We start from the raw sequence: 15,506 nt of genomic DNA, 5'->3' as shown, positions 1-15,506 counted from the left end.
CTATTAGGCATTTCAAATCATAAAAAGGTTAATGACCATAATTATGCACCAGTAGACTACAAACCTATGTTAGTATTATCAGCAAGCAGTGTGTTAATTGATGACTAGGGGCTGTAGTAAATATGTGACAAGACGAGTGGCAGTTAGTGGTGTAAGAGAAACAAACTCCTTAAAAGGATGAAGTTGCGGTTGGTGAGTTACAAGGCACATGATTATGAAACAACACTGTTTGTTTCCTGTTTCAAACCATTAGTCAATGTTATTTGTGTGTTTTAATCCAACTCACAGTTTTTCTCAAGCATAACATTTTTGTACCAGAAATCTACTATACAATCACACTTTTCCATTTGATATCGCAATGACAATGACCCACTGAAGCTACTAGGAGGTGGAGCAGGTACCTACTGGCACAATAAGCATTGTGCTGATATAATGACTTCCATCCAAAGTGGGTAATTTAAGAAAAAAACTGTCAAAATATGTTTTACCATAATTCCACAGTAGGCATAATCTGCTAATTTCAAGTAAACCCACTGGATGCAAACACATTGAGTGAGGTATCATACAATAATCTTGTTGACTGTCTGAAGAAAACTAAGCAGTAAAACAGGCATAAAAACAAAAGACGATTTGATCGGAAATAAGTATTTTGCACTGTTGAGCCATTATACAATATGGAACTAGTAAGGTTAAATTGTGCTGCTCATTTAAATGAACCAGACAAACTCCTTCTGCTTTTATTGTAGCCTACATACAAGGACAAGACACAGTCAAAGCAAAAACTAATTCAGCTGCCCAGCAATAACTACCATTCTGAGCTTATATTCAGCATTTAGTAAGGGATTGTGTGGAAGAGGGGTTTACTGCATATTAATATGAGCAGTTTTAAAGCACCAGTTTGTAGAGCTGTTGCATTGGATTTCCACAGCTATTGCCTTTATTGTTTCCAGCGCCCATCGTCTGTTCAGGCTTAGTCACTCTGCATCATCAGACTGAATCCAATCTACAACTGCATGTCCTCACCTCTGTATTTGCTGGTTTAACTTTTCTACTGAAACACTGCTGCCGAAACAAGATATTGGATGAACTTCATCTGAACTGGATTTGCATGACTGCCTGTGATTAGAAAAAGCACTGCCACTGCTCAGCATTCCAATTGCAAGCAAGTGTGCCATTGGACAATCACTGTTCCTGCTCCACGTGTCCATTAGTGAACAAGTTAAAACAATATACAGTGGTTTTATCCCAGGGTCACTGCTCAGGAGAAATACTCAGGGGCTAATAACTATAGATGAGGCCATTTCATATGCCCACATTTGTGATTGGTGTATACCATCCTCTTTGTAGCAGAAATTTGAATGATGTGAGTTATAGTACCTTATATTTTTTAATGACGGTGAACAGCTGAAGTAGAACAGACACTTGTTTGAGACCGACATAAAGAGAAACTTGCATTTGTTTAAGGGACAGACAAGGATCATGGTTATGGCCAATCGAACTGGAAGTGTTAGATTTAGGTCTGTAATACCACACTACTCTCTCTTTGCTTTGCACTATTTATAACATTTTCTTGCAACTTGCGTTGATGCATGAGTGACACTAATTGCCTGTGACGACAGGAAACGGGGCTCAAGATCTATAGTTCTGCTGTTGTGCTTTAATTAATTTTGCATTTTTCAACTCTGGCGTGAAAATTCAGGCCAATCAACTGGCCAAGCCACTGGGAATTCTCCTGATGTTCCCAGTGGCCAATCCAGGCCTGTTTTTAACCATGAGCCTCGCTACATATAAAGGGCACATTAGCTCCTGCAGTGGCAATAAATGCTGTCTGTCAGTGGATGTAAAAAAAGGATTTGAATTATCCTGGCCCTTTTCTCCCTGATTGTTCATGTGTCCTTCCAATGCCAAAGTTGACAGATGTAACCATCTAGCTTTAAGAAAAATACAATTGAAACATGCGTAAAAAGTCTCTATTATCTTAACCCCTTATTTTACAAACATGCTAAGTTTAACTTCTAAAACTAATTTGACTCTTGGTTATTTAATATTGGGCAAGTTATTATCTTGCCCATATGGTTACTTACCACCTATCTGTTGATTGGTACTAGATATATGTAGTAACTGTATTGAAAATGATAACAGCAGGAGTGGTTGGTGATTTTATGAGAAATAGACAGTGTAGATTCATGGTTGTGGTGGTTGTGTGACAACACACACAACTTTAAAATGAGGGCTACTAGTTTGTTTCCGGTTTGCATCCGGCATTCAATGTCGTAGCTGACTAAAAAAATCAGTGTTACTCAGACATGTCTTGTACTTGGTAGCGCATTGTAGTCATCTACTGCATCTTACTTTTCTAATTAATACTTCAAATGGGGTAATAAAGCTGAGAACCTTCACAAATATCAGTTTAAATGGGGTTACTGCCAAACCACCTGTAGATATTTTGACATTTACATAACTGGTGAACGAAATTTACCATTTTTACCATCTTTACTCTACCATCCCTGTCTGCAATAAATTATGTCCCATTGGCTTTGCTGTCCCACATTGTCAGATAATATGCAAAAAGCAAGGACTCCTTCATGGTAAATAAAAGATTTAACCAGTTACATGTAATTAGTTACTTCCGAATATGACATCAGAGTTATGCTTAGAGAAAAACAAGAAAAGAAATTTGCCTTCCAAGCAAAAAATGTGCAACTGTCCAAATACTTGCTTGGAGTGTGTAAGCCATCGTGATGTTGTGTGGGCGGGACTCCTGCTCCACAGGGAAGAGGCTAGGGTTATGGCTGGGAAGAAAGACAACTGGCAACTTTGAAGGGTGAAGGGAAATGGATGAACATAAAAACTAACATTGTTAAACCTTTACTATAGAATACTGATGGCTCATAAAATCAGTGAAATTGTTTGTTGATATTCTGGAGTGAAAAATCAACTTGATGCTTGAGTCATATGCCGCCGTAACCCCGTTTAAGTTTGCAACCAGGGATCCTACATGCTTAAAAGAATTTCTGATGAGTTTGGTTACTATCTTATTCTCTCTATGCCAAAAAAGAAAAAAATAGATTGCTGTTTTGGGTGAAAACATAGCTTAACCTCTCACCCTTGTTTTCATTCAACTGGGCTTTTAGAAAATACACGGTTGCTTGTGAGAAATGTTCAGCCAACATGAGGTTTTGGCATTTAATCAACGCGTTAAAGGCTTGCCGACTTTGAATTCCAGCAAGAAAAATGGGGGGAAAAAATCTCTCGACTAAAGTCACAAAGTAGGATTATATAGAGAGATAAACTATCATCCCAACAGCTGCAGAGAAGGTTTAAAGTCAGGGACAGTCAAATAAAAGCACAGTCCTTTAGAGAGGGAATAATAAAAAGAAGAAGTGTTAAATAAGGAGGGAGGGGAACACAGAATAAAGTGAATGGGGAGGAAAGGATTGAAAGAGAGCAGAGAGAATGGTTAATTTCAGCCTGTGGTGCCACACCAGGAATCAATATTTAATTTCTTTGTCTGCTATGATAAGGAGGGAGTGAAATGATTTGAGATCTCATCTTACCACTCAGTACCACTCAATCTACAATATCATATGTGCTACACTGACTGGACCTGGGTATAAAAGCTTGAAACTAGATAATCCCCTCAAGTGAGTATATCGAGCCTATTCTCGCTTGAAATACAAGTTTTGATGTGAAGGTTAGCATTGATTTTTTTTTTTTTAAATTTACAATAAAAGTGCAGTACAGTATATTAAAAAAAACCATGCATTTCTACATGCTGAGGCAAAAATAATAAAACAAAGGGTCGTCTTCCTCCAAAAGTCAAGAGCAAAATAAAAAATAAAGACTTCCACCCATTTATTCCAGGAAAAAAAATGGCCCCCCACATTTCAGACACACAACATGCATCAGTATCATGACAAATCAAGTCGAGAGTGGTGGCGCACTGTAATCAGAACGCAATGAGCAGCATAGTGCCGAATGACAAAAACAACTTTGTATCATCTATGGGATAATAATATAAATAATATTAATAATTCTACATTGTAGTCTTTGGAAAACCTGTTTGCAGCTGTTCAACTAAAAAGCGTGTCCGTAGCCATCCAGAAATGAATGATGCCAATATTAAAGAGTCAAAGAGAGAGAAAGGGAAGAGAGAAATGTCCAGATACAGAAGGGGTAGCTGATGCAAATAGTCAAATTACTTCAACTGAAGTGTGAAAGGAAACATTAAAGTTCAAGGTCAAGTGTTAATAAAGTGTTTCAGTGGGATAAAACAAGCAACAACGTTAGATTTACGTTAGATTGGGTAGATTTCTTTATAAAATGGCAAAGATATTATAATGATCCGCAGTAGCAACCCTGAACTCACGGGATATGCCGAAAACCTTATGAGTATGCAATTGTTCATTAGAAAATTAACTCTTTCTAATAATTCCTAGTATCTACTCCTAAAGTCTATTTGGGCAACTGTGGCGCAGGAAGGTAGAGTGGTTGTCCACCATCTCACAGTTGTTGGTTCAATCCCCGGCTCCTCCAGTCACAAGTGTCCTTGAGCAAGACACTGAACCCAGCTGCATAGCAGCTCCCCCACTGGTATGGTGTGTGAGTGTGAATGGGTGAATAAGAAGCAGTGTAAAGTGCTATATAAGTGCAGATCATTTACCATTTATTGGGAACTACTGCTATTGTCATTTTTTTAGGGCAAACCATGGCTTTTAACCTTAACTAAAGTGCTGAGTGTGGTCAGTCTGTGGAGACTTCAGCTTTCTATAATCAGGGACAAACATTCACATGCATTTAAGTAATCTGGTTGCTAGAAAACTGTGTATACATGCACCACAAAAGTAATGTGATTTCTCCTCTACATTGGACTTATTTTGAAAAGCGTGTTACACAGGTTTGAACTGTATAGTGACAGAAAACGCTGCTTTCAAACGTTGTTTCTTCTCCTGTGTTTGTGTTACTGTAGTGTGACAATGCAAGGAGGAATTTTAAAAACCTCCAAGGGGAAGTGACTTATTTAAACTTCTACAACATCGCTCTGTTAAAGATCTCTCCTTTCATTTTACGTCTCACTAAGCTGCGTGTTCCTGTCTGCAGCCTTTGTTATGTACATGTGGTGTTAAAGAAAGCTGATTTAGAAACCTAGTTTCAGATATGCATGGTAGAAAATCAGCATTTTCCAGGAGAAATCAAGTTTCCCTAATCCCTGCTCCTGATCCGGAAACCAGCGTACCCATTCATATGACAGTTAAGAAATCAGCTTTCTCAAAAAAGTCGACTGTAATCTGGTTACTTATGTCCATGTAAACATACTGGCAGTTGTAATGCACCGTTGTAAAAGCCGAAAACATTGTGTTACACCTAGGTGTCATTGTAACAGCTTCATTCATCTTCATTTTGGCGCCTGGAGCCAAAAAGGGGCAATTTCAAGAGCAATTTCACCAACATAAGGTGGATTTTTTTTGTTGTGGCTAATCAGTGTATAATAACTGTTTGTTCGTAGACAGAATGTTGTCAAAAGCTTGGTTATGATTATGCTTTGGGCTTTTTCTTAGGTGAACTTAGGCAGGAGTGATTACATAAACTTCTCTCTGGAAAAAAAAAAAAAAAAAAAACATAAAACGTTCTCTTTTCTGAACTGCAATATTTTTTAATATGCAATGTATCAGGGGATAAGATTGATGTGAATTCCCATTCTTTTGAGTTTTAAGGGTGAAAAAGTAAATGACCAGGAGGATTTGTTGGATAAAAAAGTTATTTATGAATTATATACTCAAGTGTTGTTATAATTTTATACAACTTCTCCTATGATTTTATAGACATTTACTTATTATTGAATTTATTGTATTACTAAAGCTGCATGTTTATTGCCATTCGGTGTCTATAAACACACATCCATCCCAAGCAAGACTTTTACCAGCATTATGTCTGGAATCTACTGAGAAAAACGGATTTCACTCATCGTGGGGTCCAGTTTTATTTTACCAGTTTGTAAGAGCAACAAAAACGATCGGCACATTGGATCGGGGTTTGCAGACCATTGCAAATTTACAGAATGCGGCTGCACACAGGCCAACATATTGCAGGAGTGTCCAAGTGTCTGTCCTTGCTGAACAAACAAATGTAGATATGCTGTCAGATCATATTATCTGAAAAAAGCAAACACAAATTCATTACCGTTTTCGCACATCAAAGTAGGAATATACCAGGGGCAGGGCTACAGTGTGCTTCTGATAAGATATGTAGGTGATGGAAAATAAGATAATGTTAAACTATTAAGTGTCACTGTCCAAATACTTTGGAAATGCACTGAAGGAAATGAGTCATCCAGAAAAATACTGATTGGTTTCAACAAAGTCTGTATTTTTCAGTGCATGATATAATTTAATAAGTGATTATTTGTTTAGTATACAGACAATTCTTGGTCAAATCATGCAGCTGTCTCTCTAAATCCATACTTGATGAGTGATAAGAGTTAGAGAGCCTGTGGTCAACACAATATGCTCAAGAAACATTCGAAATTGTAAAATAACAATCTTCCAGAAAAAGTACAGCTTCTGTCAGGGGTTAAATGTCTTTATTTGCAGCTAAGTCCCTCTAGCAAATATAGGCAGAATTGTATCATTTTATCAACACTGTCCTCAATAACAACTCTGGTTTCCTCCCACATCCAAAGAGATGCATGTTTGGGTTAATTAGTGAATCTAAATTGCCTGTAGTTGAGTACAATGGTTGTCTTTCTATTTTAGCCCTTAGGTAGAATGGTGACCTGTCCAGGGTGGACTCCACCTCTTGCCCTTTGACAAATGGGATAGGCTCCAACCCCACCGCAATCCTGCAATGGCAAATCAGGATAAGTGGTTACGGATAATGAATGGATGGATGGATGTCCTCTATTGCAAGAAATAGAATTCGAAGGCTGCTGTAGGTTCATTCCCAGCCAGTGCCACTATTTCACACTAATTACTGTATATTTTGCAATTACAGAAAAGAGTGGAGCACAATGTAATTTACAGTTATACTGTTTGTGAACAGTAAAAACAGATCAGGCTGTAGTTTGTAATATATCCATAGACATTAGTGAGCAATTTTATGTTCACACTGCAAACAAACTGCTAGGGGTGTGTTGTGTTCAGCACAAGGCTCCAAAAGAATGCTGTCCTGTTGTCCCGACAATAAAAATACCAAATATTAAAGTTAAATATTTACCTAGATTATGCAAATATTAATATTTGCGACTGAGATGAGCTAATGTAAAACTACAGTTTCTGGAGCAGCTTCTTCTCTCACTTTTGCTCAGCCGAATGTCCCTGGCTGCAGTCAGAGACGGAGCAGACAAGTCAGGTAAAGTCAAACGTACTTTTCAAGAAGACAACTTCAGTGCTCGGTACTGTAATACCTGTGACAAAGAGCGATAATTTTAGTTTAGAAATACAGTAGCTCCCTGTGAAATAGGGGAAATCTCTTTAAGGCTTCAATACCTCATCAGAGCCAAATGGCAGGTCCCACTTGCTGAGGAGTCCCAAGGGAAAACCATGTCAAAACATGGAGAGACCTTTGACCCTTTGAACACCGTTCACATTTCCAGTACACACATGGTAACTTTACTTACAATCATAATACACCGACGTTGATAGTGGTTAAAAAAACCTGGTCCTGGTCCCCTATCCTGCCCAACTTTTAGTGGAACAACACAATGTGGACAGGATTAAATACAGCTAAATATGATTTAATCTGAAATATGAATGTGAAAATGTGGAATTGTCCTGCACTAACAGTCATTTGTTTGCTAACTGGTTTACTGACATCAGGCGAACTACTACCAGCATTTTTTTGTTTATATTTAGTTAATGTGCATAAAGCATGATACAACTATATAATACGTTATCATGAGGTATATGTTATTATGGGGTTATCTAATGCAACAGTTGTGCAGTAACTCCTCCTTCATGAAGGCAATAATATTAGTTTGTGTTCAAACTCAGAGAGGTTGATTCAGTTTTGGAGGCTAAAGAGACAGAAGTTTTTGTTATTAAGTCTATATAAATTGGGCAAATAAATTAATAGAAACACCAGCATCGTATAGTAGCCAGCTGCTTACTTCTAACGTCAGGTTATAGGTGGTATAACCATAAAGTGGTTATTATGTACTTGCTTATATAGCTTACATTCCACCTCTGTAGATGATATAGAAAAACATTAGAGATCAAATAATTTTTTTTCAAGGCAGACAATGCATAAACCACCTAACTCACTACCACTGATAGATGAAAGGTTTATATATATATATGTTGAATACAAAAGAACCAAGAAATCACCTGATTTTTTAAGATTCCTCTATTTATGAAAAAGATTCATAAATAGTGGATTCATAAAACTGTTGATGTTCAAACTTTGGTAAATTAACCGTTAACTATGTATTCCGAGTGTGGCTGTAAACATTTCCATCACCATATGTCAATCAGATGTTTTGAATTCACAGTGCCGTTGCGCAGCGATGCATTTATTGATCAACCACTGACCAAAGTAAGCAGACTATAGGCTAATAAGAAAAAGTGGGGATATAGAAGCTAAGTCGGACATGAGCAGAGCCTGGACCACGTTAATGACACTGTGCAAGCTGCTGAAACAAGATATTAGAATATTTTTATAATTAAAGTGGAAAATAAAAAGGTACGTAATTAGTGATCTTTGCTGTTAAGTGCAGAATAATGTACGATTACAAGAAAAAATGTTTTTTACATACATTGCTGTGTGATGGAACTTTTTTTTTTTCTGATGTATTAGCTACGGGCAAACCAGTGATGTCTGCAGTATGTTTTCACAAGTTGTTTTATTTGCCCTGGTTACATAAATTACAAAAGGATATACATACATTTTTAAATGCATGTAGTACATCACTAAACAGAGACCGCAATGATCAACTGTTTTGCTTGAAATTCATTTATGTTGGGTAGCAAACATGCTCTCTGTTTCAGTTTTCATCGATCAAGATGTTCCTGACCCTCACTATACACCATCAGAGGATTTTTGCACAAATTTGAGCTTTGACGATAAATGGCAAATATCACTAACCAAGATACTTCTCGCGGATAGTATCACAACATATGGCTTTCTGAAAAATGTTGACATGCATGTGGTGTATGTAAGATATAGAATGCATTTCCCCTCCACTTTTCATCTGGAAATTGCCAAGTGGGCTCAAAGTCAACCTTGCAGCAAAAGGTGCAGCGAGAAACAGTGCACTTAACAGAATAGGCACTGATTAATCACAGCTAAGAGTAATTATGTATACTGCAGGGACATAGGTTATCCATGAATTAGGCCGTAAGCATTCTTTAATTTATTTTGGTGCAAGTTCTTAAGTAGAAATGAATGCGAAGAAAGCTTTGCCTAAGTGGCTGTGCCTTTTGTTTGCTGTGGACTGATGCATTACACAGCGACAACTGACACATGTCACAACCACAAGTAATGACAATGTCCTTCACCTCCCACACTTTGGCATATTTCCCTATGTATGTTCTGTCTATGTGATATGAAATTGTGATAAAAGGGCCACAGTGACTGTCACATAAATAACCTTCTGAGGCTGAGCAGTGGTTATGCAGATTCATGGAGCTTGCTGCAGTAACACAATGCCTTTCCAGACAATAAGAGAACTGAGGTAATTCAAACATATTGCCAGCAGCGTACTATTTCAAACATTATGCCAAGTGTGCTGTCGAACCATCTTGGATGGCTGCGCCGCCATAAAGTCAGAGGCTCATTCTGGTGATTTATCCTCAGCTTCTTTCCCATTGCTTTTTATGTGGGAAAACATATAAATTAGACATATAAATTAGACTTCTTTGCATATTCCTTAATGTGGATGATGTTCATATTTACCATTTATGGTGTAATTCTGAAGCCAGTCTACTGCCATCCTCTTCTTCATGTTAGAAAGCCTGTCATAGTGTCATAATTCAATTAAAATATCAGCTGCTATTTTCCCAGCCAGCTTGTACTAGAGGTAGACGATCTGCCTTAGTGAATACAAATTATGCTGGAAATGCAACATATTTGAAAACATGCAGAGGTGTATGGCATTTGAGATACACTGTGGATGAATGGTGTCTGGAAATTATGCATGGTATTGTACTTTATGTAAGATCCAACAGTTTCAGCTGGGAGAGGTTTGGGACTGGTATGGACATGAACAAGCTTTCTTTCTTTTTTCTCATAATAAAATAAATCATAATAACAGGTCAGATAGCATAGACACCGTATTATTTTGTAAGATGAATAAATTACCTAAAAGCAGTGCTTTTTGGTCCCTATGGACATGTAACAAAACTTCACATTTGTCCTCATTGTAAGGCACTAGAATAGTTGTAGGGATATTCACTCTTTTAATACCCGTTAGTCATTGATTAACTGAAACAAATTAAATATCACATGCAGAGATTTTTGAAACTAATTGATCCTAGTCTTCCATCGCATAGACAGTAAACCATATGTCACCTGAGATTTAGAACTATACTAAGATACATTCAGGTGGTTAATAATTGAAATAATACACAGCTCAAATAATAAAGAGTTGGGAATGGATGGTGGTGTTCAGCAAAGGAAATTTAAAAAAAATAAACGTTTTTACGCTTGAGGTTTAAATTTAAATGACATTGAGTCTAAAATGTTCAATTTAGAATGTGAACCTGTGGGTTATCTTAGAACATCAGCCTTTCATAGATTCTCAATGTGTTTAGTTTGCCTATTTAATAGATGCTGGGGTCTCTGAGCCTGAAGGTCAAGCCAAGTGTGCCCAAACACAGTCAGGGGTCTTCCCACTGAAAGCATCTTTTGTTGCCCAGGCAACCACAGCATGCAGCAGTCCTGTTCTGCTCCCGGTCATGGTGATGATCAGTGCAGTAAGGATGTGTAGGCAGGCTCTGGCAGGATTCTGGAATGCTATAACCTGATGTCCAGATGAGAGTGGGACCACATTTTATAATTGCCCCCTTTGGCTCTGTTCAGCTGCTTTGAAATGACAGATTTTGCAAACCAATAGAAACTCAGTAATCAAAGATAGTGTTTAGCCTGTTGCTTAAAGAAAATTTTAAACCTGCAATTGCAAAACAATGAACAAAATTTTAAAACCAAACAAAAAAAATGGAAACAAATGGAACATTTTCATAAAATGTGCTAAGTTACAAAAATAATAACTAGGCGGGGGGAAAAAAAACAGAGATTGAGGAGCCAGCCTGAACTGTTGTTTTTATGACTGTCTCGTTTGCATCAAGGTAGGGGGGAGTTTAAACCCTGTACCATCCAGGAGTCTTCTTGAGTTTAACCAGAGTTAAATAAGATAGGGAATCACTGAGTGGTCTTTTTGTGTAAGTGTGTTGATAATTGACAGTTAATATTCAAGTCATGGAACCCAATGCACATATACGTCGAAAGAACAGTCTTCTTGTATGCTGATAAGGTTAGTGTTAGGTTTCCAAGACACATTGTCCTGAGAGGGAATGGATCCCTCCACATTCCTCTTGGAGGCAGGTCAGAGGTCAGTTTGTTTGCTTGTTTTATTTTCTCAGTTTGTTAATGTTTTATTGTTATTCTTACATGCATCCATGGCAGGTGAAAATTGGCAGTGGAGAACGTACTGTAAATTGATTTACTTAATATTGCTGACAGTGTCAAGAGAACTTTGCACTGTTAGATGACCCAAACATGCCCTTATTCAGCGTGACCCAGACTTTAAAAACAAAAAACAAAAAAAGTATTGTCTGGATTGCTTCTCCAGTCAGCTTCAGCCTCAACTCACTTGAAAGGATTACACGCATGCCTGTTTATTCCTGTAAGGATTCTGCATCAAAATACTATGAGCCTGCCGGACTCTATTCTTGTCAATATGGTAGAGACAGGTTGGTGTGAGTGAGAATGAAAGGCAGAGAACATCAGAGAGCAGATAGATTCCTGCAAAAGCACCAAGGGGCAAACATATACTGCAGCATAACGTTAAAGATAATGTCCATCAATTACATTTTTTAAATAACGATTAATTGCAAAAGAATCATGTTTTATCTACTCAGACTTTGAAGTATTAAAACCTTTTACTATCAACATGATACCGACTTGTTTAAGGTAGGGAAATGACAACTGAGTGAAAATCCGTTTGTTCATTTTTACAACAGCAAAGTCACATCCTTTCCTCTGCATGAAATAAAATATTTGTCCCGATATTAATCGCTGGTCAATATTACACAAAGTTTGAAACATTATATAAATCAGTCACTATTCCTCACTGTTCTTCTCCAGATTTAATATGGAGGCTACAGACTCTACCAGAATTTGCTCAGTTGTTAAGTTATAAACAGTCAGCATATATACACAGCTATTCTTTTAGTGACTAAACAGACTCACTATGGTTAATAAATATACACAATTTGTGTGGGCAGAGCCGACATTACCGTTTCATGTTTCTGCTTGTTCAACGGGTGTTTTAATGGACTACTTTTAGAGGCTTTTTGCTGTATAACGATACAGTAAGCGTTTTCTCACCTCATCTGAGATTTGTCTCCCCGCTGATGATCCACATCTTGGACTTACTTTTTGTTTTTATTTTGCCCTCTCTGTCATCAGATCACTATTTAACACAGGTTCCCCCACCCCTCAGTCTGCCACACACACCCTCACTCTCAGTCACACTTGTCTGATCCTTGTTAACAGTCCCGCTACCAAGACCTACATCCCTGTCCTACCAGCCGTCAGCTCTTCATCTCGTTTCAGATGATTCACGCTGTTAGATATAAGCTGGTCTTGAAATGCGGTTTACTTTGTTTTTTCCTTGCTCCTGGTCTTGTTCTCATGTTCAACCCCATTCTGTTTAGCTTAGTTTCTTAGTTTTTTAGCCCTAGTTTCTATGTCTGTCTTTTCTGTCCTGGTCCAGAGATGGCAAAGCAGGTGCATATCCTCATACTGCAACCACCATATTTAACAGAGCAGAACAGAGCAGCCAGCATGAATTGGAGTAAGAGCTGGGAGTATAGGGATCTAATGCCACTTAGACTGCACAGACTCATGGCTTTGATGAAAACCTACCATTATCACCTGTGCCCTTCCAAGCCCACATACAGGAGCCAGACCAAGACTTTGCTCGACAAAACACAGGACTTCAAGACAAGTGGCATTAGCTTTCACATAATATTCTATGATAATGACCTATGGAGCCTACTGGAAATGGAGCAAGCACCTACTCACCCTTATCTGTGCTGCTGATAACAGATAACGCACATTAAATGGCTTAAGAAATCCAAAGTGGGTGGTACAAGTACTGCATATTCGCAAACATACTATCTGTCTATCTATTTCTCTCTCACAAACACATACACACATAGACAAATACTTGTAGGTACAGACACACAACTACATAAGTCCATGACCAGTTCCTGAATTCCTGGAGAGAGGGCAGATGAAGGATTTACCGCTGTGGCCTTTTTTTCATTTTAACAATGCACTATTTGCTGGTGACCATTTGTTTTCAAATGGGGGTTTCTGCTAAGACCACCCACACTCTACACTCTGCATGGAGACTAGAGACACATACTTCTCACAAACAATACCCTATTAAAGCAAAAACTCCTCCTCATATGCTTTGTATTCTTCCAACTACCAAAGCCTCCCTTGTGTCTTTTCTCATCTGTCCATCTAAACCCTTATTTTCCACCCCCCTCCATAAAAGCAGTATGCAGTTGTCTTATAATTGGTTCCCAAGCACCCATTCCAAAAGTATCAATGCAGCAGCAGCTCGATTTGGAAGACAGGTCCCAGCAAAATAAGATAAGTAGGAAGTATTACAGCTGTGGCGGAAACATGATTAATGGCATGCTTAGACCTGTCTCTAAATATTTGGAGGAGGGGAGTGTACCTGGGGCAGCATAGAGATCTTGGGATGATGAATAGAGTGATAGAGCGTGCTAGAGATGCAGTTGCCACCGAATGGACAATTAGGTAGGAGGCAAGACAAGAGGGTAAATAAAAAGTAAACAGGGAGAAGAGATTCTTGAAAAATCCTTTGATTAGTTTAGTTACACTCTGTGGTGCTGTAAGGATGCATTTGACTGGTTTGATTTGTTAATATACCAAAACAGTCTAGAGGTTCCATAAAGGGTCTTTACACAATATCAAAGTGACAACATGGGACCATTTGAGAAGTGTGCTTAAGAGACTTTCCTACAAGGAAGTGTCAAATGCAGGGCTAGAGGAGATTTCATTGTGATCTAACTCCAGTGGTGCAACCCCACCTGCACCTACGCCTACTCATGCTTTATAATAATGTGTATATTACAAATGACTGTGTAAACTCGTTGAATGAATTATTATACATTTTCTGCAGCTACAGAGATGTGAAGATTGTGGCAGGCAGTTGATGTATAAACTATCAAGCATAGATCATCAGTGACCAGGTTACTGGGAAAAACAGGTTTCAGGTAATCTGGGATACAGAGTTTACATGCACCTAAGGTCACTGAAAATCTGTATATACAAGCAGCAGAAAAATAATCTCATTTTTCCCCCACTTAAAAATTAATTATATAATGACAATTCTTTTTGAATTTCGATTTTTTTCTTTGGTGTCCACGTTGCTGCAGAGTGGACACTCAGAGTTAGAGAGGAAAGCAGACTAAGCACGAATAAAAACAAAACTGTGGTGGAAAGCCACTTTAGACGTCTTCAAGCGACTTTGTGCAAGTTGAATTTTCCGTTGGACATTGAACAGAGTGATATAAAAACTAAACATCGCCCGTTAATGATTTTCTTCTTCGCGCAGCCTTTTACTCTGCTGCTTGTCCTGACTGCAGCCTTCCGTAATGTACAGGCACAGTTGTGGGAAGCTTGATAGAAACCTGGTTAGGAATACACATGGCAGACAATTAGAGTTGTTGGTAAAAATCTCTCAGGGACCCACAGGTTTCCCTAATCCAGTTCCCCAATTTTGGAAATGAGCTTTCCGGAGAAAGCCGACTGTAACTTGGTTATTTAAGTGCGTGTGATATGTTTTGTGTATCATCACATTTGTGTGTACAACATGTACAATAGGCAAGGAACTGAAAGGACGAACCAAGTTGTAATTAACCACAATTTTCCCTTTCAAATCTACTGAACTGCTGATTAATGTGGTGAATATGTTCTTAATTAGTCTATGAACTCTAAACTCTGGATATTCCTAGTACAATCTACTAAAACCTACAAAAAATAATTCTTTACAAATATTGCTACCATTAATCAGCGTTGTCTTTTCGCAGCATTTGTAATCTTTACCAAATTATGTTCATTATTTACTGAGTATTCATATAGCTACTCGCACTGACCACGTTCCTGCCCGTATTAACATGAAGAAGCTGTAGAAAATACAGTACTAGTATTTAGATCCCAAGAACTTTGTCAGGAGAAGGTTCGAGTGGTTTGATTAGGCCACAAAACACTGGGATTTTCCATGTGAGACCGGCCTTCAAGTCCAGTGTGAA

The 15,506-nt window shown here is 38.1% G+C and overlaps 1 protein-coding gene across 5 annotated transcripts in view; it reads right to left on the bottom strand.

Moving 5' to 3' along the window:
- Positions 1–15,506, bottom strand: part of LOC137132113 (inactive N-acetylated-alpha-linked acidic dipeptidase-like protein 2) — a 457,260-nt gene that overhangs the window by 124,688 nt on the left and 317,066 nt on the right. The window lies entirely within an intron of this gene.

The sequence above is a fragment of the Channa argus genome, chromosome 8 (genome assembly GCF_033026475.1).
Source record: "Channa argus isolate prfri chromosome 8, Channa argus male v1.0, whole genome shotgun sequence".
NCBI classification, from domain to species: Eukaryota; Metazoa; Chordata; class Actinopteri; order Anabantiformes; family Channidae; genus Channa; species Channa argus.
The sequence above is the reverse complement of the archived record's forward strand: the minus strand, read 5'-3'. Positions and strand labels throughout refer to the sequence as shown.